We start from the raw sequence: 27,922 nt of genomic DNA, 5'->3' as shown, positions 1-27,922 counted from the left end.
GCTTTTATCGGGCGGGAAGATTCCGCTTTGTAGGCTATGGCGCGGTGCAGAGAAATATAGAACGTACGTAATTGAAATCAAAAAGACGCCGTGTCTTCTAAGATACATAAAGAAGAGCTAGTGGATATAGGCGGCCGAGAATCGGACGTCTGTTCAAGATTACTATTTTCGAACCGTTCACTTTACTGGCTACTGACGTACTGGCTAAAAATTCCTGCGATCCTCCGTTTATATCCACCCGCTCGTCAACAGTTTATCGTCTATAGATCGGTTCGTCATCTTTCCCGTCGCGGGGAATAAAATCGCGATCGGAAATGCGCCGATTAATACCGAACGACGGAAGCCATCGGTATCTTTCGATGCTGTAACCGATGAGCTCCATCGAACCTTCCAACCACCACCTGAAAGTCGTCCATGGCGCGTCTGGTGCTTCTCGCGAAACGTCTGACGTTACCCAATAATATTTCGCAACGCACGCCGGTACTCCGAATAGAGGACCCGACGTATTCATTCGATGTAGCGGACCGATCTGCGTCACGAACTTCGATTCTGATCCTTGTGAAATATTCTCGAGTGCTTACGTCACCCGACGAAATACAGAGTTATCCTCGTCACAGCCAATAAATAGTTCAAACGACTAATCCGTGTTGCAATTGGAGATCTCTATTGTGCCAAATCATTATTCATCGAACGCGTTTCGTCTGCGTCCACGGAACGTATGGTTGTTGATCCAACGGATCCGAGACAAAAGATTCCACCGAATCTCTTTTTCCATCGAATAGGAATTTCGAGTAGGATTTAAGAGTAATCGCAAATGCAACGCGGCGTGCGAGAATATAAACGAACGATGACGGAAGGTGCACGAACGACTCGGCTAATCGTTTTCGCTCGCTGATTTACCAACACCGCCACCGTTTTAATAGTTTCGATTTTTCTCTAGGTTAACAATGTACAGCGGGTCTGCCAAGACAATGTCAAGACCCCACCGGTGTCGTTGCTCTTCTATTTCGAGACGACCGGTGTATTATTCGCGGGAAAGTCGATGCTCGGTGGGATGGGCGAACCCGTACGGTGTCTCTTTACACGCTGTACAGCTTGAAAATTGGCCAAACAACGACTTCGTCTCGCGATTACAAACAACTTTAACTTTGCCAAACCACTTCGCAGCCTCGGCTTTCAACGGAGCGTTTGAAAATTTCCCGGCTGGTTGACGGCCCCGCTGGTTTCGATTCACCAGAGAAATGTCCCGGCAAAGCCGCTCGAGGATTTGCCGGGACGCAGGGTCGTCTAGCTTGTCAATTTCTCGATAACTCGTGCGCTATTAATATTGCACCGGTGTTCCACGAGCCCGAGCGATCGAGAAAAACATCCCGATCTAAGAATACTGTATTCCGCGGCGCGCTAAAGTGAAATCCGCACGATTTATAGCGTTCGGGGAACGTGAAACTTTTCCACCGTCTCGCTCGGCCGAGAGATACTTCTTTTATACGCCGTTAAGGAGCCTGTAAATCCGAATGGTTACGTAGACGGTTTCACGGTCCTCGTAAAATAACCGCCGTCCACCGAGACTCGAGAGATAAGCTACCTCGTTTCTTCGCCGGCCCCTTAATCGACCCTTGAACGGTACGCGCGCTTTTCCAACGATCTCGTTCGCGATTCTCCCAAAGAATTTGTTTCCTAGCAAAAAATCCCACCTCCGCGACGATTTCTTTCGCTCGGTTGGACTCGCTGCGAGATCCGGAGGGACGATGATCGCTAGAGGTGCTTCCGAGAAACTCTCCAGTGCAAAGGGTTAAATATAAAATGGAGTATTAGAGCGTATCCGCGTCGAAGCACCGCCGGACAAGATTATTCGAAGAGTTCGCGGACACGTTCGTCGGCGTCGGAGCCAAAAGCATCTCGGTGTTTCGCAAGAGCGACGGTTTGGAAGGCCGCGCGAGCCTCGGGACCGATCGCCGCCGTCCTATCCGCGACCGGAAACCCTGGCCACGCATTAGAGAGCATTGTTGCTCTTAGACCACTTAGAACCACTTGTTGATCTTCGAGGCGAATTCCGGGGTGCAACAGGCGGCTAGACGCTATTGTGTTAGCAACTTTCTGGAACCCGGGACTCGGGAGCAAGTCGAATGTTAATCCCGACGGCGGGGGAGGACGAACCGCGACTTAACCAGCTTTCCTAGCTTCCCATTGTTTCGAGCCGCGTCGCCGGTACATCCGAGAGCTTCCGTCCAACTTTCGAGACGGGAAACGAGACGGAGATCGATGGACGAGTATTCGGAATTAGAGCCACAGTTCTTCGCCGTCGAGTCATTCGCTTCGAGGCGCGATATTCGGGAATGCGGGAGATTGAAATTCGAAAGATATTCGTTCGGTTTCATAAGTGGTTCGACGAGTCTCGGCAAACGAGTAAAATCGGAATTTGTAATATATTTAACGCCCAGACACAATGCGCATAGTATTCCCTCTTGTCTCTGTTAAACTACTCGCGAGGAAAATGTTTCGCGCGAGCACTCGGCGCGTGTGTCGGAATTGAAATCGTTCCAGGAGAAACAACGACGGCAGAACTTCGCAGCAACCTCGTTGCGCACGGGGAAATTCGATGAAGAGCCCGGCAGTTCCCGGAACAGAAGGAAACAAAGAAGATTCCCGGTTGCGCGCATCTGAGAATGTTTAGAGGAACATCGATATCGAGCCGCCCGTCGCGCGTAATTGTTTCGTCGAAGATCGAGCAACGTTTCGCGAGCGATCGGGCACAAAGAATTCCCCGAAGCCTCCCCTCGGCGACGCCGTCGCCGTCGACGTCGCCAGGTACACGTGGCGCGTTATTATTTTCGCGCCAAGCGATCGAATGGCGCGGCGAGTGATTCAGCGTTTCCCTTTGTCTGGCGGAAACGCCGCGAAACGCCGCGAAAATCGTGGGCGTCGCGTCGTTTCGACGGGCCGCGGTTCTCGTTTACGTTCCGCGTTTCCTCGATGCACAAAGCGCGTGAAACGCGATATCCCCTCGGCCCCCTCCCGGCCCCGAGGAATTCCTTGAACCGCGAGGACCTTCGTCAACGCCGAACCTCCCCGACTCCTTCGAGAAATCCTCTTTTGATCTCCGAGACAAAGACGGGCGACTTTTTCCCTTGGTTCGTCGAGAAACGCAGCTACGCGTGAAAATTTTATGTCCTCGGTTTACCACTGCTCTCTGCCGGCAGCTTCTTTTACGCATGTTTTATCTAATAAAGGAACGGGCAACGCTTTACGCGAATCGATGAAGTTGTCGGTTCGACGTTGGTGTCTAAGCATAGTGTTTTCAGATTCTAACAGACACAGTTACTTATTCGCGACACATTTGAAAAGTTTCTAGAGTTACTTTGTAATCTAATATTAAAATAACGATAGCGATCATCCGAGAAAGCCACTTCCTTTCGTAGCGAATCTTCTAAGCTAGAATCGCAAGCCTTCGAAAGAGTATAAAATCTCCGGACTGAATCTGTGCGCGTTACGTACCCAGGAAATGATTCTACGATGCTTCGAAATCTTCAAAGCCGCAGCATAAAATAAATCCGAGTCCCTTTCCGTTCGATCGGAGAAGAATAAAAGTCTACTTCTAGCTAAACGGAAACTCTGATTCGGTAAAAGTGAGAGAGAGAGAGAGTAACACACGAACAGAACTTGACACTGGAGCGTACACTGCCGGCTCGCTATCGATCCATGCGCGGTAGATTCGCGAGCGATCGGTTTTCACGGGACACTGAGCATCCGTATCTCGCCGCGGTTGTTCTGGAATCGGTCGGTCCAGGGTATACTGACACTTTTCGACGTCAGTGGCCAGACTTACGCTAGCGAGGCGCGCGCGCTATACTTAGACGGAGACCTTCGATTTCCGGCGGCTCGTTTTCGACGAAAGATCCACACGCGAGAAAACCAACGAAACTTCTCGGACGGTTCGTTTAGCGGTCCACGCGTGTCTGTGCCCGTGCACGCGCACACGCGCACACGCGCCGCCGAGATCACGGATTTACGCACGCGTGCGGGAATTTTTCTCGGGTTTCCCGGTCACCGACTCGAATATTCCTTTTCGATTGCGACGCGGACGGAGATTTATCGCGTTATGCGGCTCGGCCGCGGACAAAAGAGACCTTGGTGTAAATTTAACGTGTTTGGGGACGTCTTCGCCGTGTCCCTCGAAAACTTCTCGATTTAAACAGCCACGAAGAAAGGAGCTTTATTCGGAGCAACTGCTCCACCGACCCTGTTCCCGCGCTTCTCCTTTTCTTGTCAACTCTCGTATTTCTTTCAGTCGTACGCTGGCCCAACTGCTCGACTACGCTTTCCGAGCGTTTCCAAAGTTCAACGGATAATTAGTTTCCCTCGTGCGTAATCGCCTTAGATTTTCCTCGCCTCGAGCAGCCGATCGGTACGATTCACTCTGGCGAGTAAACGATTCATGGAAAATAACTGCTTTCGCGGAATCAGTTGGAAACGCTGAATTTAACCTCGAATTTCAATTGTGCTCGTGCGTTTTTCGGTAGGATTTCGTTCAAGTGTTCGTGCCTGGCACGCTGTTTCTACTTAGCGAGCACGAACGCACGTGCACCAGTCGGCGGATACCTTCGATGTTGATTTTGTCGAACGCTTTCCGAAAATTCCCTTCGAGGATTAATAAAGATCTCCGTTCGACGTCTGTATCGTCTGTCCAATCGAATGTAACGCATAGTTGAATTTCCGATTCGAACACGCCCCGAGAATCAACTGCGACCGGTGAAAGTGGACCATTGGTGGCGAGCATCGCTATTTTTCTGCCTCTTTAATTACCGTTCCGAATTTAGAAGGCATTCGGATCTACCGGTGCGCGTCGCCGCGTGATCCGCGATTTATTTATTATCCGGCGAACGACAGGCCTCGGTAAATTTAGACGACGCAATCGAATTAGATAATCGCCGCCGGTTATATCCCTCAGCGAATTTTCCACCGACTTCCCGATTGTTCCACCCGATTCAAAGTTCTACGCATTCGAAGGGTTCTTTCGAAAAGATGGAAACACTTGGATTAATAACGATTTCTCTGTAAGCGAGCGAGTCCGTCGATTGCAGCATACGCGATCCAAACGCAGATTCAACCAAGTACACTCCGCGTGTCCGATATTACCATGCGGGAAGCGATGTCCGCGCAACGAGCTGAATCGAAGGGATTCGAAGTAATTTAATGGAACGGTCGGCGGTGAATTTATTAAAAATTGCGGCGACGCCGATCGCGTTAAACGCGAAATTGCAGGGTCGGCCAACGAGTTTAACGTCGATTAGAAATCATACCTTAACCCGTTTATTGTAATTAAAGTTAAAACGATGCAGTGGCGTGCGGCGGCGTCGACGCGAATCGATATCAATTATATTCAATCTGGCGGCACGCCAAGCACCGGGGCCAATATTAAAGGCTAATCCAGATGATCGGATACCGTTGCGCCAGGAAAATTTTCGAGAATTGCCTTGCCGGCGTCTCGTTTTTCCATTAGGTCCGGCCGAAAAAAAGACCGCATCGCGACACCGACGCGCCGGAATGGCATTCGGTGGACGAATGCACTGGCTGCGCTTCCATTTCCTATCGATATTCAGACGCCGGGAAACTTCTCCGTTCCGCTGTTGAACCCGTGATGGATTCCTGTCCGGGGAAATCATCTCTTTCCTCCGCAATACCGTGCTTCTCGTATTCTCCGTGATTACCCGGCGTGATTACGCGTCAAGGTTCGTCAAAGGGAATTCCGTGGTTCGATTCTACGGTATTCCGAGTTTCCCCGTTTTCGAGAGTTATTCGCGTAAAAGAGATTCGCGTTTCTACCAAAATTATTTCCCGCGAATATGGGTAAGATCGCAAAACAACGAACGCGTAATTATCTTCGGTATCATTGCGCATAAATAACGCGGCCGTTCATGCAAATTCCGGGGGAGCGGAATTGAACATTTCCAGTAAAATTGCATATTTGAATATCATTAACTTTTTAAAGATCTTCGCACGCTCTAAATGCATAAATCTCGGCCGGTCTAGTTACGGGAGCGTAAAATATGCAATGCCCATCTCGACGAAACGAAACGAAACGAAACGAAACGAAACGAAACGAAACGTAACGATCGTGTGCGTTCGCGTTCCGTCGTTGCAGTCGATTTTCTGAGCAGAGCGGTTTACTAGGTTTCAAGGAGAATAGAAAATCGTTTCGTCCAGGAATAGCGTGCCGCGTGAAAAGGGGTTTGCCGATCGCGGTTCTGATCTCCTATTAGCGGGCAGCATCGGCACGAAAACTTGTGCCGTGCTATAGTTAGCACCGGCGAGCGTGTCTCGCTTCTCCAGCGCTGCGTATTCTCAGGGAGGTCCCTCTCAGAATAGCCGCGGCAGAATCCTAGCTTTTCTTATCGACCCGTGGTTTTCTCTGGTCGGCAAGACAGCTATCTGCGCCGGAATTTACCGGGTGGTTGCTGCTAACTTGGCGAAACTCGGTCGGGAGGTGGACGGAGTCGATAACTGGGAATTTTCTTACCCAGTGGTGGCAGTCTTGGCTGAACGTTGGCTGAACGGGGCAAAACGACCTACCACCTCGCACCGATCCATCGATACATCTTCGTCGTAGTATATTCCAAATTCTCCATTAGAAATTCAAGTTCAAACATTCGGAGACGCTCGTTTCGTCTTTAGAAAATAGGAATTTCATTCTATCGGACCGTCCAGAGGAAAACTGATGCATCCTCAGCCTCGTTAAACGGATAATCACCGGTAACACGGTCGCGATTCCCTTTCGGACAGGTTGAAAAATCGACGCGCTGGTTTAGCGGCGTTTATCGGCTCGACATCGCGATGATAGATGTATTATCGGGCCGAGAGGGTACCGGGAACTTTCGGACAGTGGCATTAAATTCATTGTCTCCCGGTGAACCTTTTATCGGCGGGACAGTAATATTTAATCGTGCCGCGATACGTTTATAAATTTGATTGGCGCGACACGCGGGAACGTATTCCGGCGTGGCCGGGAATAAAATCACGGCGCGGTGCCGGCGGATCAGGCTTGGTCGCGCGTGCAACGATAAATTCCCGTGAACGCCAATTTCTTTCCCATTATGCGTGGCGCGCTTTGTTTCGAATTTCGATGGCAAGATACAATTATCAGTCACGGCCAACGATCGGCAACGACGCTATCTCCTGCTCTATACATTTCGCGTTACGAATTGTTTAAATATTTCTAAAACCGGACGCCGTCCCGAAATACCATTTATCGAGGAATCGAAGCGTGCGAATGGCTCGTGGCTCCATTTAATGCCGCCAAGGCACGATATACCGTTGCCATGGATTAATCCTCCATCATTTATCGCAATTACAGAGAAGAGAAAGAAATCTACCAAAAGATTCGTTCGTCGCAAAGGTCACTGGCAATCTACATTTCCATTTTTATCTGGTTTCGAATGTCGATTAGTCGCAATTCCCGAGTTGAATTTCAATTTTAGGTATATCCGAAAAATTCGGCGCATCGATCAACGAAGGTTATAACAGACTTCGGAGCGTGTATCTCAATTTGGTACGAGCCGTTGACGAGACAATCCCGATTAATTCAGTTGATAATTGTGAGTTTCGTGTAACCATCGATTCGCGTGCATTAAACGGTAAATTATAGTGCATTTGTTATCTGTCCACTGGCAAATGGCAGCCTATAAGTAACCTAGTCGGCGAGCCATTCGTCTCTCGACATTTTAACGCGGGCATCCTATCGGTTCCTGTCGTAAAAAACCTAGATGAAACAAAATTCGCTACACGGCTCGTATTTTGTACCCTTTTCGAGCCCTTCTAATTGACAAATGTCTCGACGGGCGCGTTCTACGAGGAAAAATCTCTATGAATATATCCAGTGTCAGTCGACCGGCCAAAAGTTCTTCCGCCAGTAGGTTTTCCCTGGTTCCTGCCCGGCTTTCCCTTTTCCCCAGCGGATTCCTCAGAGTTTCTTCTTCTCCACACGCTACGTTTCCAGTTCTCCGCGAGTTGTTGCTGCCTCGCGGCGCCCTAAACTTCCTTCATCCGTATTGTTCCTCTTTGACCCACATCTACACTGCACCGCGTTCTCCTCGTTCGTAATAATTCCTGAATCGTTCGCTGCAACGCTCGATTACTCGATTACTTCTGCCACCACTCTGTCTCCGTTTCTATTTTGATTCGGAACTCTCTCTCGCAGAATCGAGATTTTCTCGGTACACTTTGTAACCGTCGTGCAACCGACCCTTTTACCTTTCAACGTTAATTCGATCGCTTGGCGCATCAAAGATAATATTAATCCCTTCTCCGTCTTTACTCCGTACAGCTTTTCGTTAATATTTCGTTCACGCGTTTCGAAACGTTTGGTTGGGAATTTCGTCCAAGCCCTTTCAAGGTTGTTGGCCAAATCGATTGGCTTCTTTCGCGGCTGATAGCTGCGAGTTCAGTTTCGGAAGCTCGCAACTTGTCCCGTGATCAGCCAGCCGGCAGAAAGGCCGAACTATGCTCCAAGTGGTTGAAATTGCGAATAAGTGTGCTCGGGGACATGCCAGAGCAGTCGCGAGCCCGTTGCACCTATCCCGTGTAGACCAGATCCCGTGTCGTGTACAAAGGGCCCCTTTAATTCTGCTCGCGACCCTTAAGGAATTCCAATTTCCGGGAACAGTGACATCGTTATAAGGGCCGAAACGATCGTAGTATTTATTAGCGAAAAGGTTGCTCCCTGGCGGTGCAGGGGGCCGACAAATGGTTTCGAAGCTTCCGAGCGGTAGCAAGATAAACACGAGTGCGCGCTGTTTGTTTTTCTACAGTCGCGCGGATCTATCGACCATCGGGGAGAAATAAGAAACCTTTCCGTGGTATTCAAGGGAGCAGAAAGTCCCTCCGCCTTGGGGAAAAGCGAACTCGGCTCGGTCAACCGAACGAACCGAGCCCGGTCCAGCGTATTACCCGGGGCGGGGGATCTTTTATCGCTGAATGTTGTTTTCTGGCTTTTCAATATTGCAGAGTACAATTCCTTCGACTGTTCACCGGGAAATTAAGCATCGGGCATGTTCTCGAGTCGTTATATTTCTCTAGCATTAAATTTAACTTGATCGTTCGCAACGGCGAAAGCAATCTTTTCCAGCGGTGACGTACATTTGGACCTTTCGTTTGCTTTGCAAATGATTTGGTAACAAGCGAGTAACAAGCCTCACCGAGAACAATGAAAAATATCTTCATATTGCTACGCTCGAACGGCTTTTCCGATTATTAATACAAACACTTTTCGATTGGCCGGGCGAAAAAAATGCTACGTAAATAAAGTGGAATTTGTTTTACGGGCCGGAATTGTTGGCTTCGTTCCGAATTTGGATGGAATCACAGGCTGCCTTGTTTAAATATAAAAATATGAAACACCGAGAGGAGGCCGAGTACCGCGCGAACAACTGTAGCAGAGTCAGCGAGTTTAGGTTGACAGTGCGACAGATTCGACGAACAATTTTGTTACAGCCGTTACGGAACGTGGACCGCGTTAATTCGCTCGACTCTCTTTCGCCTGTCTTTTTCACACGGACGAGTATTTATCGTGATATCCGTGGTCCACGGGGGGACGAACAGGGTGGAAAAGAAAAGCGTGGCTCGACCCTCGCTAACTAGACTCGACGTGGAACGTCTTGCGGACAATTTGTGAAAGGTCGTCGCCGGTCTCTCGCGACGCGGTTTCCTTTTTCGCCGAAAGTTCTCCGACCGCTAAAGTGATTTAGCGGCTGCAAGCGCAGCGTGTTTTCTAATGAAAGGATCGAACGGGGCTGGCGCGGAAACGATACCCGGAAAGAAAAATGGTGGGTTCCAGGTGGACGGGGAACGGAAATCGAAGACCGCACCTTCATTCGGTTTCGGGGATGATCAGCCGGACGCGTGTGAGGAATCGCGCCGATTCAATCGAGGACGCCGGTAACTGGATTTCTGGATCTCTATGGGACCTTAAATTGTTGAAAATCATACTCGTCGAGGACTGTATTAAGACGTTAATTGCTCGGAAAGTCTTGAGCCTTCGAGAGTAGATGAAAAGTTTTTCCCAGCGATATATACGGCATTTAGAATAGTCAGCTGATTACGCGAATAATTTTCCTGAGAAATTCGTTGCAATTTTTGTGCAGCGACACGTCATTCTGAATTCCTCATTCACCGTTGCCGCTCTCTGCGACGAGCACGTTTCCCTTACAACGGTTTTACGGTTATTATTGTTAGTTATTACAGCGCACAAACGCTGGGAACGCGTTTAAAGTCCGCAGAAACTCGAATCAATATACCCGTTGTCAGTTTATTTACCGTTTCCGACGACTCGACAACGCGCGAACGTTGCCAATTGGCCGGGAGACGCGTGTCGCATTTCCTTTGTTATATTCATTCGCTCCGCGAACCGTCGCGATAAATCTTGTTTGGTATGGGTCGGTCGAGTGTCGCGTTCCTCCTCGGTCACGACGATATAAAAATGATATGGAAAGTTTACCGCTTTTACCAGCCAGATCCGACGGAGCGACAGCGTAACAATGCCCGAAAAATGGCGGCCTTTGCAGGCAGGGAGGAGAAGCGTTGATTTACGCGTCGCGGCTACATTTTTTGCGTTCTTTCCGCACGCGCAGCCATCTCTGCACAATAAGGTCGGCTTTTTATTTGTCGGTAACGTCGGCCGCGCAATATTTTAGCGCACGTCACAGAATTTCCCGCGTCAGCGGCCGAAATTTCACCGTGTTTTCTTCCGTGGTTGCGCCGCGCGCTTGTTTCCCCCTGAGGCGCGCGGAAAAACCGCTTTGCGACGCAAGTCCGCGAAGGAGGAACTTCGGGCACGGCCGAGGAGGCGAGAAGCACCGGACTTTTAAACGGCCAACGCGCCAGCGTTGTTCGCTCGCTTGAAAATACGCCGCTGACCGTCCGCTGGCGACCGTTCAACGACGTTTGTTTGCCCCGTTTCCGGATACCGAACAATAATTTCGTTCGCGGCGCGTGTCGTCCTCGCGATCGTTTCATTCTTCAGCGGGGGGACTGGCGGGCAGTTCGTTAGCGAGGCCTAATTGTAATTCTCGTCAGGCACCCGCGTAATACTTCACCGCCAACGAGTGTTTCTGATTCGAGCCGGCTGATTTATCGCGATCCTGACTTCCCGAACAGAGGAAAAACCCTGGTCGAACGAATTTATGCGCCCGGTAGGACCTCCTCCGAGGATTCGAGCTCTCGGAGCCCGAAACCGATGCGCCGTCCAGTTCATCGACTGTTTAGTACGCGACGGCGTTCAACCATTATCGTCCGTGACAAAGAAAGTTACCAACGGCCAATTACGCTTTGCGAGGAGCTCAATATGGAATTGACTGTATCTCGGGTTTTGTCTACCGTTTGCTCAATCCTGCTCAATCTCCGATCGCGATTGGACGTTCGACGCGCTGGCCCAGCAATCGTAACTTTCGCGTTTATAATTCTTCGTGGGAACCTTTGCCGAGGTTCCGGGACAATGGCGGGGTGTAACAGAAGTTACGGAAAGATACTCCGAAGTAATAGCGGGCCGGTCGGGCTGTATAGATCGCTGTGCCCGTTTCACCGTCGTGTAATCTGTAAGCCGGCTTTTGTGTCTCGCCGCTCGAGGAAAACGAGCGCGACCGCGGAGCGACGTTAAACGGTTCGGCGATAAAACTCCATAAAACTAAGTTCCTATCCGACCACGGATCGGCTCGGAAAAATGAGCGAGGAGCGTCGAGGCGGAGGCGGAGGAGACCGGAAGTTGAAGCGCCGTCGATTGATCCCCGTGACGCGGCGCAACTTCCGTTACACGCGAAATCGTGAACACGGAATTTTTAATTAACGCCGCCTAACCGCTTCCTCCTGGGTAGTTTATTAAAAATTTCATGAAACTTGCGATCTCGTCGCTACGTTCCACCCCTCCCTGTCCCTCTATCGCTGAACTTTCCATTTTCGACGGCTCTTTTGATTGGTTTCCATGACGGATGGTTAATTAATTCGACGAACAGGGGGATTCCGCGCATCGACGATTGATTACTTTTAAATTAACTGCCGCAACGTTTTTCGAGTGTATCGTAATTTGTTTAATATCCAATTTTCTCCCCTGTTCGTTGACTAACGTTAACTGCGAGAGAATCGTTATCTCGGTAGAGACGACGAATAGAGAAACCGGCCGAGAAATGTTGAATCCGCAGTGCGCGCGATATACGGGGATCCTCGATTTACATTTGACTCGCGTTAGCCCCAGTCCCGGGGAGTTTTTCAATTAATTCGACGGCATTATGTACGGGGCGGGGGTGGTCTTTAGTCGAGGTCGAAGTGGGTCGTAGGTTGGCGGCGCGACAATACAGGGACACTGCCAGAATCGGAACTATGCCGGGTCAACAAAGAGATAATCATCGTGCTTCGCATTGTTAATCTTAATTAACGCGCCGCCTCGGCGGTGGATCAGGAACACAATATCGTAAGAAGACTCCCGGCCTGTCGCCGCGTTTTATCCGCGGATATTTATCTGCTGGAATTAACGGAACAGAGCTGAATTTAATTGGACGGGGGCCGGCGGCCGCGGGATCTTAAATAAAACCGGCAGTCTCTTTATTTTCCATCGCGGGACAATAACCGGCGAAAAGGCCACCGGGGTTTCCGACGGTTTTCCATTCGCGCACGCGTCCCCGCCCACCTTTTATTCCCTTTCGCCGCTTTCCGTCGAGGCGCGAATAAACTCTCCATTAAAGGCGCGTGGCTGCTCGAAACCTCTCGCGACGCTCGCGATCGAGATTAATTGGACGATTCGTTTGACCAACGGGCGCAACTACCGTGTCGCTCGAACCGATTTTAGAGTTCTCTCGTCATCATTTTTCGGAGAAAACTCGTACGTTGAATTCGATAAATCTAATTCTAATATGGATTCGTTCGATAATTCTTCCCCGTCTCTATCTTCGATTTACAAAGGAGCCCGCAGCACTCGGCTAAGTACCCTCTCCGCAGGGCATGGAAGATGAACTGCCGAACGAAGGGAAAGTTACAGGGGTAATGCATTATTTACAGTCCATTTGGGATTCGATGTAAATGTATCTTCTTATGAATACCAGCCGAGCGTCTTCTTACAGGATTATGATTCCAGCGTTAACGTAGCAATCTTTCTCCCCCTTTCTTCGGGAGGTTCTTCCCTCCTCGGTTTCTAACGAGGCTGCTGTCTGCTGGAGGCGAAGCCGGACGTGGCAACGATTTCGAGTGGGTGAATCGAATGGTCTGTTTTCGAGTTGCTTTCCTCCGTCGGCTGCGCCCGCGAGAAAGTTACATAGCCCCGCGGTTTTCATTATTGCTAATGCACGAACCAGACCGTCGCGGCGCACCGTTTCCGGCCATTGTAGGCAGATTTGCATAATGCATAAGCGAGGTACACGCCAGGAACGTTTCCCCGCGATCGTTCCTACGGAACTGTTCGGATAGGGGAAGAGCCTGTTTCTCTAGCCAGCGCTTATTACCGGCGACCCAATTAAGGCGCCCTCGCATCTAGAGGAAGGTTCGCTCGCAGTTGAAACGCGGTATAGACCCGATTCCGTTATCCCTTTTTTAGCAAGACCGTGGAAGAGTTTCGATACCGCGGCTCCTAGACGTTCCCAGCTGCGAGAATTCGCTGTTGGTCGGATAATCTCGCCATCTGTTTTCCGTTTTCTTACTCGGAATTGCTCGGATCCAATCTAGCCCCTGTTTCATTCGATACCTTTTCACGGGAATATGGACGAAATTCGAGGCAGTGGAAGGTTGCAGGTTTGTCCGCCGGGCTCCGATTATGCGAATTCATTGTCAGTTAACCCGTTTGCATTTGTAAGCGTAATTTTCTGCACGCGAACGGTGTCGCGGAATACCGAATAACGTGTAGTCGTTCCGCCGTTCCTGCGTCGAGCACGGAACGAACCGGGAACGTCCAATGTGTTGCGGAATCACTGGGAATTGTCCGTAATACGGCTGGTTCGTCGAATGTCTTTTATTTCTCTACGGATTGTTTTTCGCGTCCGTGTTTAGACTCGCGATCAAGAATATTCTGGGATTATTTAGCTGTCATGATCGGGCTAATGTCGGAAAGCTCGAATAAAGCCGGTCGACCGAAGGTATTTAGCATTCCCAACGAGACAGGAGCACGCACTATTTATTTTAATTTATACCTGCTACGTTGCTCCGTCGTTCTCCTATTCAGACTGTTGCCCGCGCATTAATATAGATTTGTAGTTACGCGATGAATTACCAGGCAGGCAACGCGCGTTCTTACTTCAGTTTCCTTTCCTTTCCGCGCCATTCTACCGCGTGACCTTTGTGGCTTTTTGATTCTGTCTGATCCGGGATAGGCTAACTTCGATTCATCCTGTGGTTAGTTTAAGCGTTGGTTTTACTTCGCCCCATCTTAATTCCTAGCCGGACTCCACAGCCCTTTCGGTTCAGCCTACGGCTGCCTTCTAACTCTACTTCCGAGTGTAGCAGCTTCAACTTCACAACGAACTCTGGGCGAAACTTCAATCTGACCTCTATTCGAAATTGAAGCTCGAACCGCGGACAGCCGGCGAGATCCCCGGGCTGTCCTTTATACCTCGGCGACTGTACCCAGCACATCCTGGTTCGCGGTATCGCTCGTATGGAAGTTCCCCGAGTAGCGTGTCGGAGACGAGGCCTCTATTTCGAGAGGGGAACACCGTTCGAAACTGAGCGGCGTTCAAAGGACGAACCACTCCGGCGGAGAATAGGCGCAGAAATAATAGAAGCCGTCCAAATTTGTGGAAGAATCGCGTTAAGCGAGGGGCACGCCTTTTGTACCCGCGGACGACACAGTCTCCATTATGCCGAAGCATTTTTCTAAAAGCTCTTCCCCCTCTGGCTCTCGCTCCGTCGACGGGAGAAGGATCGCGAGTTCCAAAGAATAATGGGATGAATAAAACCGGCAGTGGGGCCGGGACTCGTCTTCGCCGGGCGTGAACGCGCCCTTTATCACGCTCGTGGAAAATAAGAGACGGTTGGCGGAACAAACTCTTCTAGCCAGTTCACGCGGGACCAGATAGAGACGTCGCCTCGGCACCCGCGTCACCTTGACACCATGATTATACCGCGTTCCGCGTTCCGCGTTCCGCGCTCCGCGCCGCGACGTACGCGCGCACTGCGTCACGTTTAACGTCGCGATTCTTGCCTCCGCGCGACTGGAAGAATCTGGATTTATCGTCTCACCGGTTCGGGGACGTCTACGAAATTTTGAATGTCGGGGACCGGGATTCGCCCGGTATGTGCCTTGGAATTGATTGTCAGATTCTATTTTGGGATTGAAAGGAATTGGAGGGAGAACGGTAAGTTTCAGGGAAATTTCACGTTTGCTGGATAGACACGTTCCCGAGGGTTGCAGTTAGAAAATACGAATGGGAGAACGATTAATGCTTCGATCTTGAGCTTTCGAATCGCAACCTTTAACCTTTCTCGCTCCGATCAACGGGTCACACAGATTTCTGCGCCCTTCGTTCGGAGGTCGTGAGCTCACGCGTTAATCCGGCGGCCAGACGATTAACGCGTCTCGTCCCAATTGGCCAATTGACCCCCGTATTAATTGGAGTCGCGTCAGGGTATCAAGAGAACAATAGAATGAGTGAAACGCGTCGCGGGGCCGGCGTCCTGGAATACGCCGCCGGGGATTTGCATAAGGGGTGAAAGAACGTTGAAAACTCCCTCGAGGGGGAGGGGCCGCGGAGAAAAGGACGCGCGATAAATCTCGGTGAACTTTGACCCCCTCGTCCACTCGCCGGTAATTTTTCCGACGGTGTCTCTTTCGGTTTCCGATTCTTCGATCCCGACACCTTTCGCACGCGGCTCGGACAGATCGATGGCCCGCCGGGGCTAATTTACTTCTAGACAGCGGTCCGAATCGGGCCGAATGTTTGGATAGGATCGATCGATAAAGGCGCGGTGGCCCATAGATCGTGGAATATCCGCGCGGACTGGCCGGCGGTCCTGTTAACGATCGTTCCCGGCGTCGTTGCTCGTATCGTCGGCGGCCGCGGCCGAGCAACGCGAACTTAGCCCCGGGCAATTCGTTATTGACGCGGTCGTGTCGCTTGTCCGCGAGATCGAATCCCCAGAACGAGCGAATTGTAATAGCGGATAATCGGTGAATTTACGAACGCCACCGACCATTTGCATTCCGCCGGTCCGCTAATGGGATTTATGCGAACGGTTTTGTATACTTTGCCCGTGTGATTGGCAGATACGCCGCGCGCGGCTGCGGAATCCATTTGCCGCGGATAGTCGGTGACAATTTCCGCGGAAGACCGACCCGGCGACTTAAAAATTCGACGCGTCATCTCGTTGAACCGCGGTATTCGGCTCGAATTCCGTGCGCATTTCGAAAGTTCATTTATGAAACGTCAGCTGCCACGGTGAGGTTCCACGCTTTTCAAAATTGCGATCGAATCGTTCGTGTTTACCAGCAGCGACTTTAAATATTGCAACAATCGAGAGAGCTGAACGGTGTAATCAGAGGATTCTTTGCGTTCAGTGGCCCGGACTGAAATAATTAATCCGCATAGAGTGCTTTTTTGTTGCTCGGCGAAGGCATGGTTGTTTCAGAAGAAGCGCACCGGATTAGAAAAGGTCGAGTCGCCGTAGTTGAACAGTGACGTTTCGAGTGGACAATTTTGTCAGACGATGGGAGGCAGCGTGGGTAATTAAATGCGTTTGTTGACATTTACCGTTGACCGATTTAACGACAAAGCGGCGCAAACGAGGCCTGGGGACGATCAAGTACGATGTAAAGCCGCGCGAAGTCGAGCTAAACCGTGCGAACGGACTGTAACGATTTCAGTTACGCCGATGGGAAGCGTGAAAGGCTCGTTCGGACTGGGAAAATTCGAAACGAGGCTGCCGCCGCGAAAAATATTCTCGCGATAACAACTCGAAAGACTGTTCGAAACGTTCTCTCTCTGCAGTATCGAACCTTTCTGGCCCGTCTGTTTCAGTTTCTTCCACTTCTTTATCCTTCGCTCCTCCCCTAACCTCCCTTCATCTTTGTTTTCCTTCCTTTGTTATTTTATTCCATAAACCCTGTTGTTTTTCGCGGTGAAACGAACAAGCGGCTTCTTTCTCGAAGAAGCTTCTTCATTCTCCGGTGCTGCTGTTAGTTTTCATTGCGAAACATCTCGGTTTCTTACATGAAAACTAACTTAATCCTTCGTTCCATCGTCCGTTTTACTTTAAAATTAAGAGATGCTCGAAAGTTGATTCTTCTCTATGTCTTCTCCTCTTAATAATCGGTAATTTAGTTTTCTGATGGCCAGCGCTCTGAAGAAGCTAATAAAAGGAAGGGCTCTCGCGATTCCCGTGGCCCTGTCCCTTGTCCATAAGTAAACGGTTTTCCATCGCAAAGGGCCGGGAAACGAACGTATTTGAAAGTCAGTGCCCCGCCCACTGTGTTAGACTTCTGTTCGAGGCGCGCGCGGCCGCGCCGAACTTCTGATCGGTACATCGACGATTCAATTCCGCAGAGATTTATGACGGCGACAGCCGTGTCCTTTTTCCGACGTTGGTTTTTCCATCGTCCGAGAGCTCTCACGATCGGCTGGAATTCTCGCAAATTGCCAAAGGGGTCGGAAGAGATCGATGGCTCCCGACTTTCTCGAAAGAGCAACTGTGTCTCCATAAAAACCGATCCGAAACACCGAATTGATTTTTCTGTTTGGGACGCTGCCGCTTTGGCCACTCATAATTACTAACGCTAGAACTGTCGCGTAGTCGAGTTGATCTTTCCTTTGCACGGAAGAACTTTAAGAACGCGTTATAATTGTAAAAATTGTACGGATTAGGTAAAATTGCGCCTCGCGAGACCAAGGGTTCATCGGCGTGGACGTGTGTTCTCCGCGATGACAAATGGATCTCCATTTGCAGGAGCGCGTCACGTGTCCATCGGGTAGCCGAATACAAGAAATCCATTTTTCTCCCCGTCACTTTGCCCCGGCCATGTCGCGGATCAATCTGATTTTGCTCGATCGGCCGTCGGTTGTCGTTGCGCGTTTTTCTTCTCTTCGCTTTGGGGATTGACCAAAGATTTCGAGCAGACGCGTCTTAATGTCCCAGTCGACCACGTTCCACTGTCCGCGGTATACAAGAAACTTGTGGAATCGTTCCACGGTTTATCGAAGACACCGGATATCAGCGGATTTATAAAATTGCTGGAATTGTACAGTTTGCGGTAGATTAGTACGATTCTATTGCAATTTTTTCGTTCAAACTAGTTGCCGGATCAGAAGGGATCAACGGTAATTGTGGCGAGAATTGTTCCGTCGGCATTAACGGGGCTCGAGATTTAATTGCGCGATTCATTAATCCCCGACGGGATCACGGCGAGGTATCACCGGAGGTCCCGCACATTCCGAACGTTGCGCGTTTCTACGAGAGGTTGCGCCCGGGTGTCTCGAGGGCGCAGTTATTTCGCCGAGCGTTTCTCGTTCAGCACGTACACCGGCTGGCTGCGTTCCGAGCCGATTGCAGCTCGCGAAAGTGATGAAAAATTACGCGAAAATGCATTCGGAACCGTAGCGAAGATTACGTTCCAGCTGTACTCTTACCGATCGACAGCCACGGCAACGAACTCGAAAGTTTAAACGACCGACGGTACACGTGAACCGCGACGAACGATTACGACGGACGTTACAACGAACGAAATTTTGATCCGATCGCAACGCGACGATAAATTAATACGCCAAAGTTTTCTCGAGTGGCCACAGTTTAATTGTAACGTACGCCGTGTTCTAAAAAGTAGAAAAGGTGGAAAGATACGCGGAATACCGACAGCAGAGCCACGTAGAACTCTCGAAATGGCCGGCAGGCTTTCCCGGCCCAGTGAAATATGATTTCGAATCATTCGAATAATTGAAACGTATGACGTATTCGTTTTCCCGGGAGGAGAACGGGCCCCGGATAATCCGCGAAGCCCCGCGCGTCGGTTATCAGATCAGAATTTATTCTTATTGGAGGACGAATGGGCTCCGATATAAACTGGTGCTCTCGGTCCCGGCGTTTCGGATAACGTATGTACGTCATTGTTTAAATCCGAATTGCAGATTCCGCGTCCGGGGGTGGAATCACGTTTGTCTTTGGCCAGTCGTGAATTTATACTGCACGTCCGCGTTATCTGGACTCCGAGTTCCAGCGACGGATGCATTAACGACGTATATAAAACCCGATGGAACAAACGACGAGGAACGGTGACAGTTACCTTTTTCACTGGGCCCGACGCCTCGCCTCTCGCGAGGACCGACGTCCCTTCGGAAAAAAGCCGGCAATAGGTAGAAAAAGGCGGCACGGAGAGGAGGAAAAACGTCGAAACCCTTGGGACGCGCGAGAGCTAACTGAGAATTCACTGGGACCGGAAGTATGAGGACGGACGCGTCCCCGAGACCGGTACGGCACCGGCAGTAGCGGGGCACACTAATTAGGGGGATGAAACGCCTCGGTTTAAACGGGCTAATTTGCGGACACGCCGGTTCGAAGCTCGAATTTTTAGGCGAGAGCTTTTTGTCAAGCCGCGCTCGTTAATGCCGGCTCTGGAATTGGCCGACCGTTCGTCCCTTGGTTTCTCTCTTTCTCTTTCGAACCTCTACGAGCACGGCGAACGGACCGTCAGAAAATTTCCTCGTCTACCGTGTCCCCCTATTTCGTCGCTTATTAGCCGCGCGATGCTCGTTTCTCCGTCTCTCGAGCGGATCCATCGAGTGTAACGAGTAAACCTTTCTGTTCATTTCCGTGAACTCTGTTCGATGGCCTGGTTTCTCGCATTTTCGCGATATGGATTCTTCGGGTTCGACCGTTGATTGAATTTCAAGTATCAAGGAACCTCGGTTAATCGATCGTCCCCAGATTCGTCGGGTAAAACGATTTCCGGGTCTGCGTCGAGAAAGTTGCGCCAAGAACGAACGGCGATTCGCTGTAAATTACAGTTTCACCCGGCGGGATTTGAATAGCTCGCCGCTGAAAAGAAGCAATTAGAGTTATTTCGTTTTAGCGAGCAACAGCCGGACGGGGGAAAGAAGTTGCTTAAAGCGGCAGAGAAAATTAATTAGCTGTTCGTGCCGTCCGCGCCGCGGTAAATAAGAGAGGCCCCCGGCCTCTGTGTTGTATAGGTAAATCAAACGAATTCTCCGTTTCCTCGTGTGTACGAGGGCTTCTTTTCTCCTCCGTTTAAAAAGAGGGGAAAGGAGAAAGAGAGAGCGGCTCCGTAAGCGGCGAATCGTCGAGTGGCTGTCTCGTTTGGCCCGTTTCAATCGACGCTCTCGAGTAAACCGCGAACAAGCGAGAGCGATATTCTCACCGTAAATTTCGAGCACTCGATCAGTCGATCGTCGGGCTCTTAAGAATCTTCCGAGTAGGGAAAATCGAGCATGACAACCAACCTGACGGTCGGTGGGAAATTATCAATTGGCTCGGAAGAATAAGTAGTTGTCCGAATATTTGTTTCCCTTGGTTTCTCCGTTTCCCTCATCCGGGAAATTAATAATGAAATTCCGTCGAAAAGCGGTGCGTTCCGAATTCACTTTTTCGAGGCGAGAGCGGTATTTCCAGGCTCTCCGGAGAATGTTTTTCTTCTTCCGGGAAAGCCGGTCAGCTTTTTCGACGTTATTCCGCATTCCACTATCCGTAATCCTTCGAATCGTGCGTTCAGGTTCCTCTACGAGCCTAGCGAGCGATATCGGCGAACCGATCGTCTAAATCTACGTGTCCATGGACACGCGATGCAATTTTGGAAATATTTTCGAGGGATTGCAACGATGTTTCAAGAGAGCTTTATATATCCTGGAAACGGAACTTCATCTGCGAAAATAAAGGAAATGGAACGAAAAAGCGGCGATGCGAAAGGCAACAAATGCAGAAAGAAATGGTGGATAGCGCGAAACGAGGTTCCTTTCTGAAATCGACGAGGTTTTATCGCGTCTTTAAAATTCATCGTTTCTTTATTATCGGTTCGTTAAAATTCCATTTCGTCCGAGCAAATATTTTGCCAGCCCGAATCCCCCATCATCGAATTTTTAATTCACAATTATCCCGGCGATCTCGGCGCTGCGCGAGAGAAACATCGATCGGAGTCGGACCAAGAGAAAGATAGGAATAGTGGCTCTTACCTGATAGTTTGACCGCCTTGCGGCGGTCTCTTCCGGTGGGGGGCCCTCTCTATGGGGGCCCCAAGTAGTTGCACTTTTCGTTCACCAATATCCGGCGCTGTGACAGCTGGAAATGAAAATCACCACCGTTAAACCGGTCGCTGCGTGCACGCGGAACGACGATGATCACGTGACTAAGGTCTCGACGCGCGGAGAAATCGGGAAACCGTGCCCGTTTCGTGTTTCATCGATATTAACGATGCGATTCCGTTGACTTTTAAGTATTCGCGGATGCGACGCTCCATTTCGTTTCCCGGATTTCCGCACACGCGACGCGAGAAACTGGATCGACCAGTGCAAGGATCCCCGGGTGCTTCGTGAGATTTCGACGGGTACGATGAAAAATAATTATTCCAAGTTCGGCCGTTCGGGTAAATCTCCAAGGGGATTGCGACGGTGCATGGCCAGACACGGCTCCAGACGCGAGCAGATTCAACCGGCTTTTTTCCCGCATGAATAACCATTAGGGAAGGAAACTTTGTACGTAATTCGGCTGCTAAATCGTAGATTTATACAGGCTGTTTCAGGATAGTAACCGTAGCGGAATCCTCTGTCATGTTGTCCATGATACTGTATTAACCGTGGAGGCTTCTGCACAAATATTATTTATCTCTGTCAAAGATTTTCAAATATTTCTTCCAACAGGCCGTGTTTTCTTTCCAACGAGATTAATTAATGACGCGACTAAAAAGTCAAGTTACCACGTCTGCTTATTAGCAGTAAATTCTACTTGCTCCAGAGCTCGCCAACAGCCTCAGTTAACTTGGTTAATCGACTTGAAAATCCCATGTTTTTATAAGGTGGACTATTACATGTATTTTCATAAAAAGGATTCTGCACAGCGGCGTTACGCTGAAACACCTCGCCACGGTAACATTTTCCGAAGAATTCAGTCGCGAGAATTAACCGAGAACAGGTCGTCTCTAAAAAAGCTCGGGGTAACTTTCGCCGGTTGGAAGTTTGCAGCAAGGCGCTGCTCGAATCACTTTGCCCGAAGGATTAGCAGTAATCCTCGAATCATCAATTTCCACGGGGAAAGAGCGAGAAGAATCGCCGCGCGGCAAAGGAATCTCCATTCCCCAGTTTTCTGGCTGGCTCGCGCCTTAATCGCCACTAAACCCTGTCGATTCCTTCCCCCTCCTATCCTCGAAACGTATACAGGTCGTTCCAGGCATTATAACCTCACCAGAAAAATTCTAATCCGCGCTAAAGGGTTACTGCCTCCGTTTTATTCCTTATCCACTGGAGAACGATATTATTTTAGTTCGAGAAAAACTATTTTAAGAATCAACGAGTCCGTGATAAATTATTATCCACCGTAACTAGCCAACAATGATCACTGAACACCATAGAAATTGGGCGAGTCAACTTGTTCGAAAAACAAAGCCATCGAACAATCTCTCCCCACTTCCGGCATTCTCGCCAAAAATCCCGCTCCTAGCCGAGGCGTGCGCGATCACTGGGTCGCCCTGTATATTTTTAATCGTTTTTCCGCCGAGCGGCAGCGCTGGCGGGCATCGGCACGGTTTCCCAATTTAAATCGCGTGCCGGATCGATTCCACCTCGCGGAATCTTCGGCGAGGAACGTTCGGAAAAAGCTCAGATCCGGAACACGTTCGACGACAGCGTGGCCGAGGAAACTGCGAGACGGAGAAAGGGGAAGAAGAAAGAGGAGGGGAGAGGCGTCGAGGATGAAAAAGCAGAAAACCTGGGCCGCGCGTGGGGCGACGCGTCGCGCTCGGACGAGCGAGAAAGAGAGAGAGAGAGAGAGAGAGAGAGAGAGAGAGAGAGAGGTCGTGGAAAAACTGTAGCGAGAGAGCGAGGCGGGGTAATTGGACACCGGCCGGCCATATTAGAGCACGGAGAGAGACAGACGGTGATAGCGGGATCGGGGAGGACCGGGCGGCGCGAGGGATCGCGGAGTGGAGGCGCCGGGGAGAAATAGACGGGAAACGGGAGACAGTTGTTGACCGAACCGGAGAGCGGCGAGGAGGAGAAAGAGAGGGGGGAGGAAACCCTGGGGAAACGGAGAAGGAGAGAGAAATCGGAGAAATAGAAATGCCCAGAGGATGGGAGGAAGAGAGGCGCTCGAACAGCCAGCCTGAGGAACGGAGAGCTAGAGCTGAAATCTGGGAGGCAGAGATGCGCTGTGAAAACCCGAAAGTATGGATCTCGGTAGAATGGAGAAGAATAGAGTTATAGAGAAACGAAGGGAAAATTAAAGACAAAGGGGAAGGAAGAGGCGAATTGAGAGAGGGCGAGCGTCACGGAGCAGAGCGGGACCGTGGAAGAAGGAAGCGCACCGCCGGAAAGAAAAGCTAAAAGAGAAGCCGTAGAGGCGAGACAAGAGGGAGAACGGAAAACGAGGCGCCCCATTGTGCGTCCGAAAGGAGGGCGCGAGCGAAGATGAATCGCAATTAAAACGCCAGGACCGTATCGAAGAAGAAGCTCGCGCCGGCAGTATTCCGGTCGATCGAGTGACGTTTGTTAGCAGCCGAGGAGAGCCACGGCAAACCGAGAAACCAGCGAGAAACGTATCCCGAGAACCCGTCGATCGGGAATAAACTCGCCGACAGTGGGAGGAGGAGGGAACGGATGGAAGGGACTCGGTCGGACGAGATGAAGGATCAGACGTCGCCGAGAGACAGACGCGGAGCAAAAGGGGCCGGAAAATCTAAGGCGCGATGGAAGGACCGGTGCTCTTCGGTGTCCGGGAACCGCGGTAAAAACTCTCGAAGCGAGTCACTCCTCGGTGATTCCGAGCCGGTCTCTCGGGGCACGGAGTCTATTTCAAACTTCGAACGAGAATGGGACCGCGTGGATTATCCGGGCAAAGAGTCTCTTGAACCGTGGGACACGTACGCGTTCGGAAGCAAGAGGGAAGCAAGAGGGAAACAAGAAGAACGGAGTGGGCTCTATAGAGCAGCTCGGAGGAGATGCAACGGTAAATAATAAACGCGGATAATTGAAATACTAAGAACATCGGAGGATCGTCGAGGAGAGAGGCTCGAGACGGCAGCGCAACGGGATTTCCGGAAGAAATCGGAACGAGCTGCAGTCGGTCGAACGATCGGTGCGAGTTTGCACCGTCGGCGTCAGACTCCTCCCGCGAGCGAGCTTGCGCGAGCTGCTGGGCCAGCTAGCGTGTGCATCGCGAGTGCGCCGTTGTACCGTTTTAGTAACGGAGCGCACCGGTGCGCACCGGTGTGCATTATCTAACACTTAAAATTAGACCGGCGATGGCGACGGCGAAAAGAGAGATCACCATTCTCCCTCTCTGTCTCCCTCTTTCCCTGTCCCTCTGTCCGTCGTCCGTCCCTCTCGGTCTTGGATTTCGATAGTTTCGCCGCCTCTTTCTCGGTTTCTCGCGGTTCTAGGGTACGTTTCCACGCCGATGGGGGGCGGAACGAGCGCCCGTAAGGCGATACGTTCACGACCGATGGATCACTTGCACTGATAGATTACGTGATAGGAATCTTTCCCCTTGCCCCCTCTCTCTCTCTCGCTGGTCAGTTTCCAGGGTTTCTCGGATCGTTCGTATCCGTTCGGTTTCTTTTTCGAATGCAAGTCCGGAGAAGCGGCGTACGGAATTAGGCACTTCAGAAGAACTGGGACACCAAGAGATTACGACGGCGACGATCTCGCACGGGGATTATTCGTATTGCACCGCACTTCGCGCCTCCGCGACGCCGCGTACGCGTGTTTTACAGTGTGGTTTATGGTTTAACGAACGCGCGTGTTCCGCGAAGTTTAGGTTTCACGTTTCACGTTTCACGTTTCACGTTTCACGTTTCGCGCACGTCGCGTCGTCGGTCCTAACGATTTCTCCGGCCCGTCGGCTCCCGGCGAGGGGAGACTATATTATCTCGGCTTTTTCTTTTGCTTCACCCGTTTGATGCATCGATACGAACGGTTGGTGTGGTGTGATCGTAAACGAAGATGTGTGATGAGAGGTTCCGATTACGAGATTACGAGACGCACCGCGTTCGTCCGGGCCGGCTGGCCGCCCGTCTCAGAGTGAATGTCTTATTAGTTATTTCTGGCCAGCTACTTCGCCGCCTCTCCTCTGCCTCCTGCTTCGTCTTTTCTTGATCCTCTGCCCGAGCTTCCGCCCCACTCGCTCTCTCTCCATTTCTGTTCCGTCTTCTCTCTTACTTTCTCTTGATCTTCATCTCGATCTTCATCTCTCCAACAGCCTCCGTCCCCTTTTCTATTTATTCCTGTTAATTACTCTCTTCTCTTGCTCCCTCTTCGTTCTCTCCCCCTCCGTGCTGTTGCTTTCTCTCGCTGTTCCACACTGCAGTTCTCTTGCTCGCTTTCTTCTTCGACCGTTCTCGCGCTTCTTCGGCCTGTTCTGTACGTTGGTCTATCTGGCCTACGCGTTGCCCCCGTTCTTTCGTCTTTCGGCGCTCGCCTACGAAAAACCGCGGCCCACCATTCCCGGAGAACGCGAATGCCGGGGATGCTTCAGTCGAGGCCGAGATACCCGCTCCGCGCGAGGAGATACGCTCGCTTCGTTCGCGGATCGCGGTGTCCTTGAAGTTCCGAGCGATCCGATCGTTTTCCGCGTCGGTGCATCCCGATGTTTCCCCCATCGCCGCACCTGCGTTACAGCCTCGGATCGAGCAGGCCGATTCGGAAATAAGGGAGGGCCGATGGGATCGAGATAGACTGCCGCGATAGGGGAGAAAGGCTTCGGGACTTTGGCTAGATTGCACTCGATCAACCGAAGATTGGAAGTGTCGTGCCTCTTCGTGGGAATGCCTCTTGCCAATGTTTCGATGGTTTTTCGAATAGGAGATTCTCAAAGGAAGAGGAATGGAACGTGTCTTCTACGCCTTTTATGCGTTTCCATCGTCATTTTATTTCTTCTAAAATATAATAAAGCGCAAGTAAAGCTCGGTATTGTTAATAACCGTCGGAAGAAACCTCGAAGAGATGAATTGGTTGGACATTGAACCGTTCCTCTCGATATCTAGTCGATCTCCACCGAAGGAGATTAAACCGCGATCCGGTGGTCCTAATTTAAAAGGATTTTTGTCTGAAAACCGCCCTTGTCCGGCCCGTAAGCCGGTTTAAGTGAGTTCATTTCTCGTCGCTGTAACGGCAAAAGGAACATCGGAGGGTAGACAGGTGATAATTCGACCCTCGGCGGAGTATCTCATTAGCGGGCTCGGGGCGCATCACGGAATCAAGGGGTTTTTCCCCCGGTTGGTCGAAAGTTCGATCGTCCTCGGTTCACTGATTACCGGCGGAAGATTCGTTTAAGTCCGGGACGACGACGGGTTCGAAGGCGGGCTCGAAGACGGTTCGAGTGGGCCGCGAAGCTGCGAGCGCAGTCGATTAGCCGAGAAACATCGAGAGTGCTCTTCCCTGTGAAGTTTCGGTAACGAAGAGGGGCACGCGCGAACTGGAATAACGAGGCGGATTCTTTTTACGGGAACGTTTAAATTAATTGCCGAACGTCACGTTCGAGTTCGTTCATTTCGGCTCGTACCCGCGCGATCGTTTCTTCCCGCTCGTATCGATTACCATTTAACACCGTTTCCATTTGGGCTTCGCCTATCCTTTTCTCATTCGCGTTTTTCACCTCTCCGCAAACTTTATCTTTGATATGCGATCCTTCCACGGCAATGTACACCGAGAATGTATTCGATTCGAGAAATTTTTCAAGTTGAACGACAGAACACGAAACGATTAGTAACGTCCATAATGGACTCGGTGAGATTGATTTATATGAAGCTTGAATCGAACCTTCTTCGAAGGTGATCGGGTTCGTGCGAGCGAGAAAATTACTCGCCGCCAGAGGTGTTAAGAATATTTCACCCTTTGGGATTTTTCTGTGTAACCTTTTTACTCGATGAGACGGTCTCGCGTAAACGCTGACATTCTATCCGCCGGTGGGCGGGCGGAAGCGGAATCGCTAAAGTGTGTAATCTATTGCCATCAAGGAAGAAAGGGCTTAAAGATGACAAAGTGGATGCTTCGTAGTTGCGACTTATAGCTGCTACTAACGACCCTTATATTCCCGGCTGCGGTCTCGTATCCTTTCAAGACTGTCCGATAATAAATGATAAAGTGCCACGGGAGGAATTCGCGAGGGAATCACTTTTCAATAACCGAAACACACGAATCTCCATCCCGATAATCGAAATAGTATCGAACTCTTCATTAAATCTCGCTTCGTCAAACAGATTTAATCCGGCCGCGAATAAAATCGGCCACTACGTAGGACGTTCGGCGGGTACGTCCACCGAACAGCTGAAAAATACAAAAATAGAAATTATTAGAATGTTGCATGATCCGCGCCGGATGCTGATTTTGGCCGCGCACTCGGAATTCAGAAAGATAGCCCACGGTGTGTCGAAATTTCGTCTTGAATGTCGGGAATTTATGAGCGGTATTAAAAGGTCCTATTCCGATCGATATCGGAATCACGGTAAGGCAAATATTACAATAAAGTCAGCGTACACAAAGAATCGCTCTCGAAGGAAGAAAGATGAAATAAACATTAAAAAACGCGTGCAGATTCGTCGAAGCTTCGAGAAGCACCGATCGATCAAGCGACGTCTTAAACACTCAGCCCTATAAACGGTAAATTAAACCAAGACCCCACTCGATACACAAATAAAATGACTTTAACCTTGACGATTACACGCAGAACGATAATATGCTCTAAGCAACCGAGAAATAAGGCAAAAGTCTCCCTTTTCCAGCGACTTACGTAATCCAGCGTGGCAAGTGGG

The 27,922-nt window shown here is 50.4% G+C and overlaps 1 protein-coding gene across 14 annotated transcripts in view; it reads right to left on the bottom strand.

Moving 5' to 3' along the window:
• tn (tripartite motif containing protein thin) overlaps positions 1-25,681 on the bottom strand; it is a 51,963-nt gene extending 26,282 nt beyond the window's left edge. For 2 of the 14 annotated variants that reach the window (XM_076367155.1, XM_076367222.1), the window contains exons 1-2: positions 25,158-25,679; positions 21,138-21,243 (exon numbers count right to left, since the gene is read on the bottom strand). The gene's annotated coding sequence lies outside the window, so the exon portion shown is untranslated. Of the gene's footprint in view, positions 1-67; positions 239-3,495; positions 3,876-21,137; positions 21,244-22,362; positions 22,899-24,150; positions 24,176-25,064 lie in introns of those variants that run through there. The other 12 variants (XM_076367207.1, XM_031971901.2, XM_076367219.1 and 9 more) reach the window with 11 other exon arrangements.
• Positions 25,682-27,922: the final 2,241 nt, after the last annotated feature.

This window comes from Nomia melanderi, chromosome 1, assembly GCF_051020985.1.
Source record: "Nomia melanderi isolate GNS246 chromosome 1, iyNomMela1, whole genome shotgun sequence".
Lineage (NCBI taxonomy): Eukaryota > Metazoa > Arthropoda > Insecta > Hymenoptera > Halictidae > Nomia > Nomia melanderi.
This window is presented reverse-complemented; position numbering and strand designations above follow the sequence as displayed.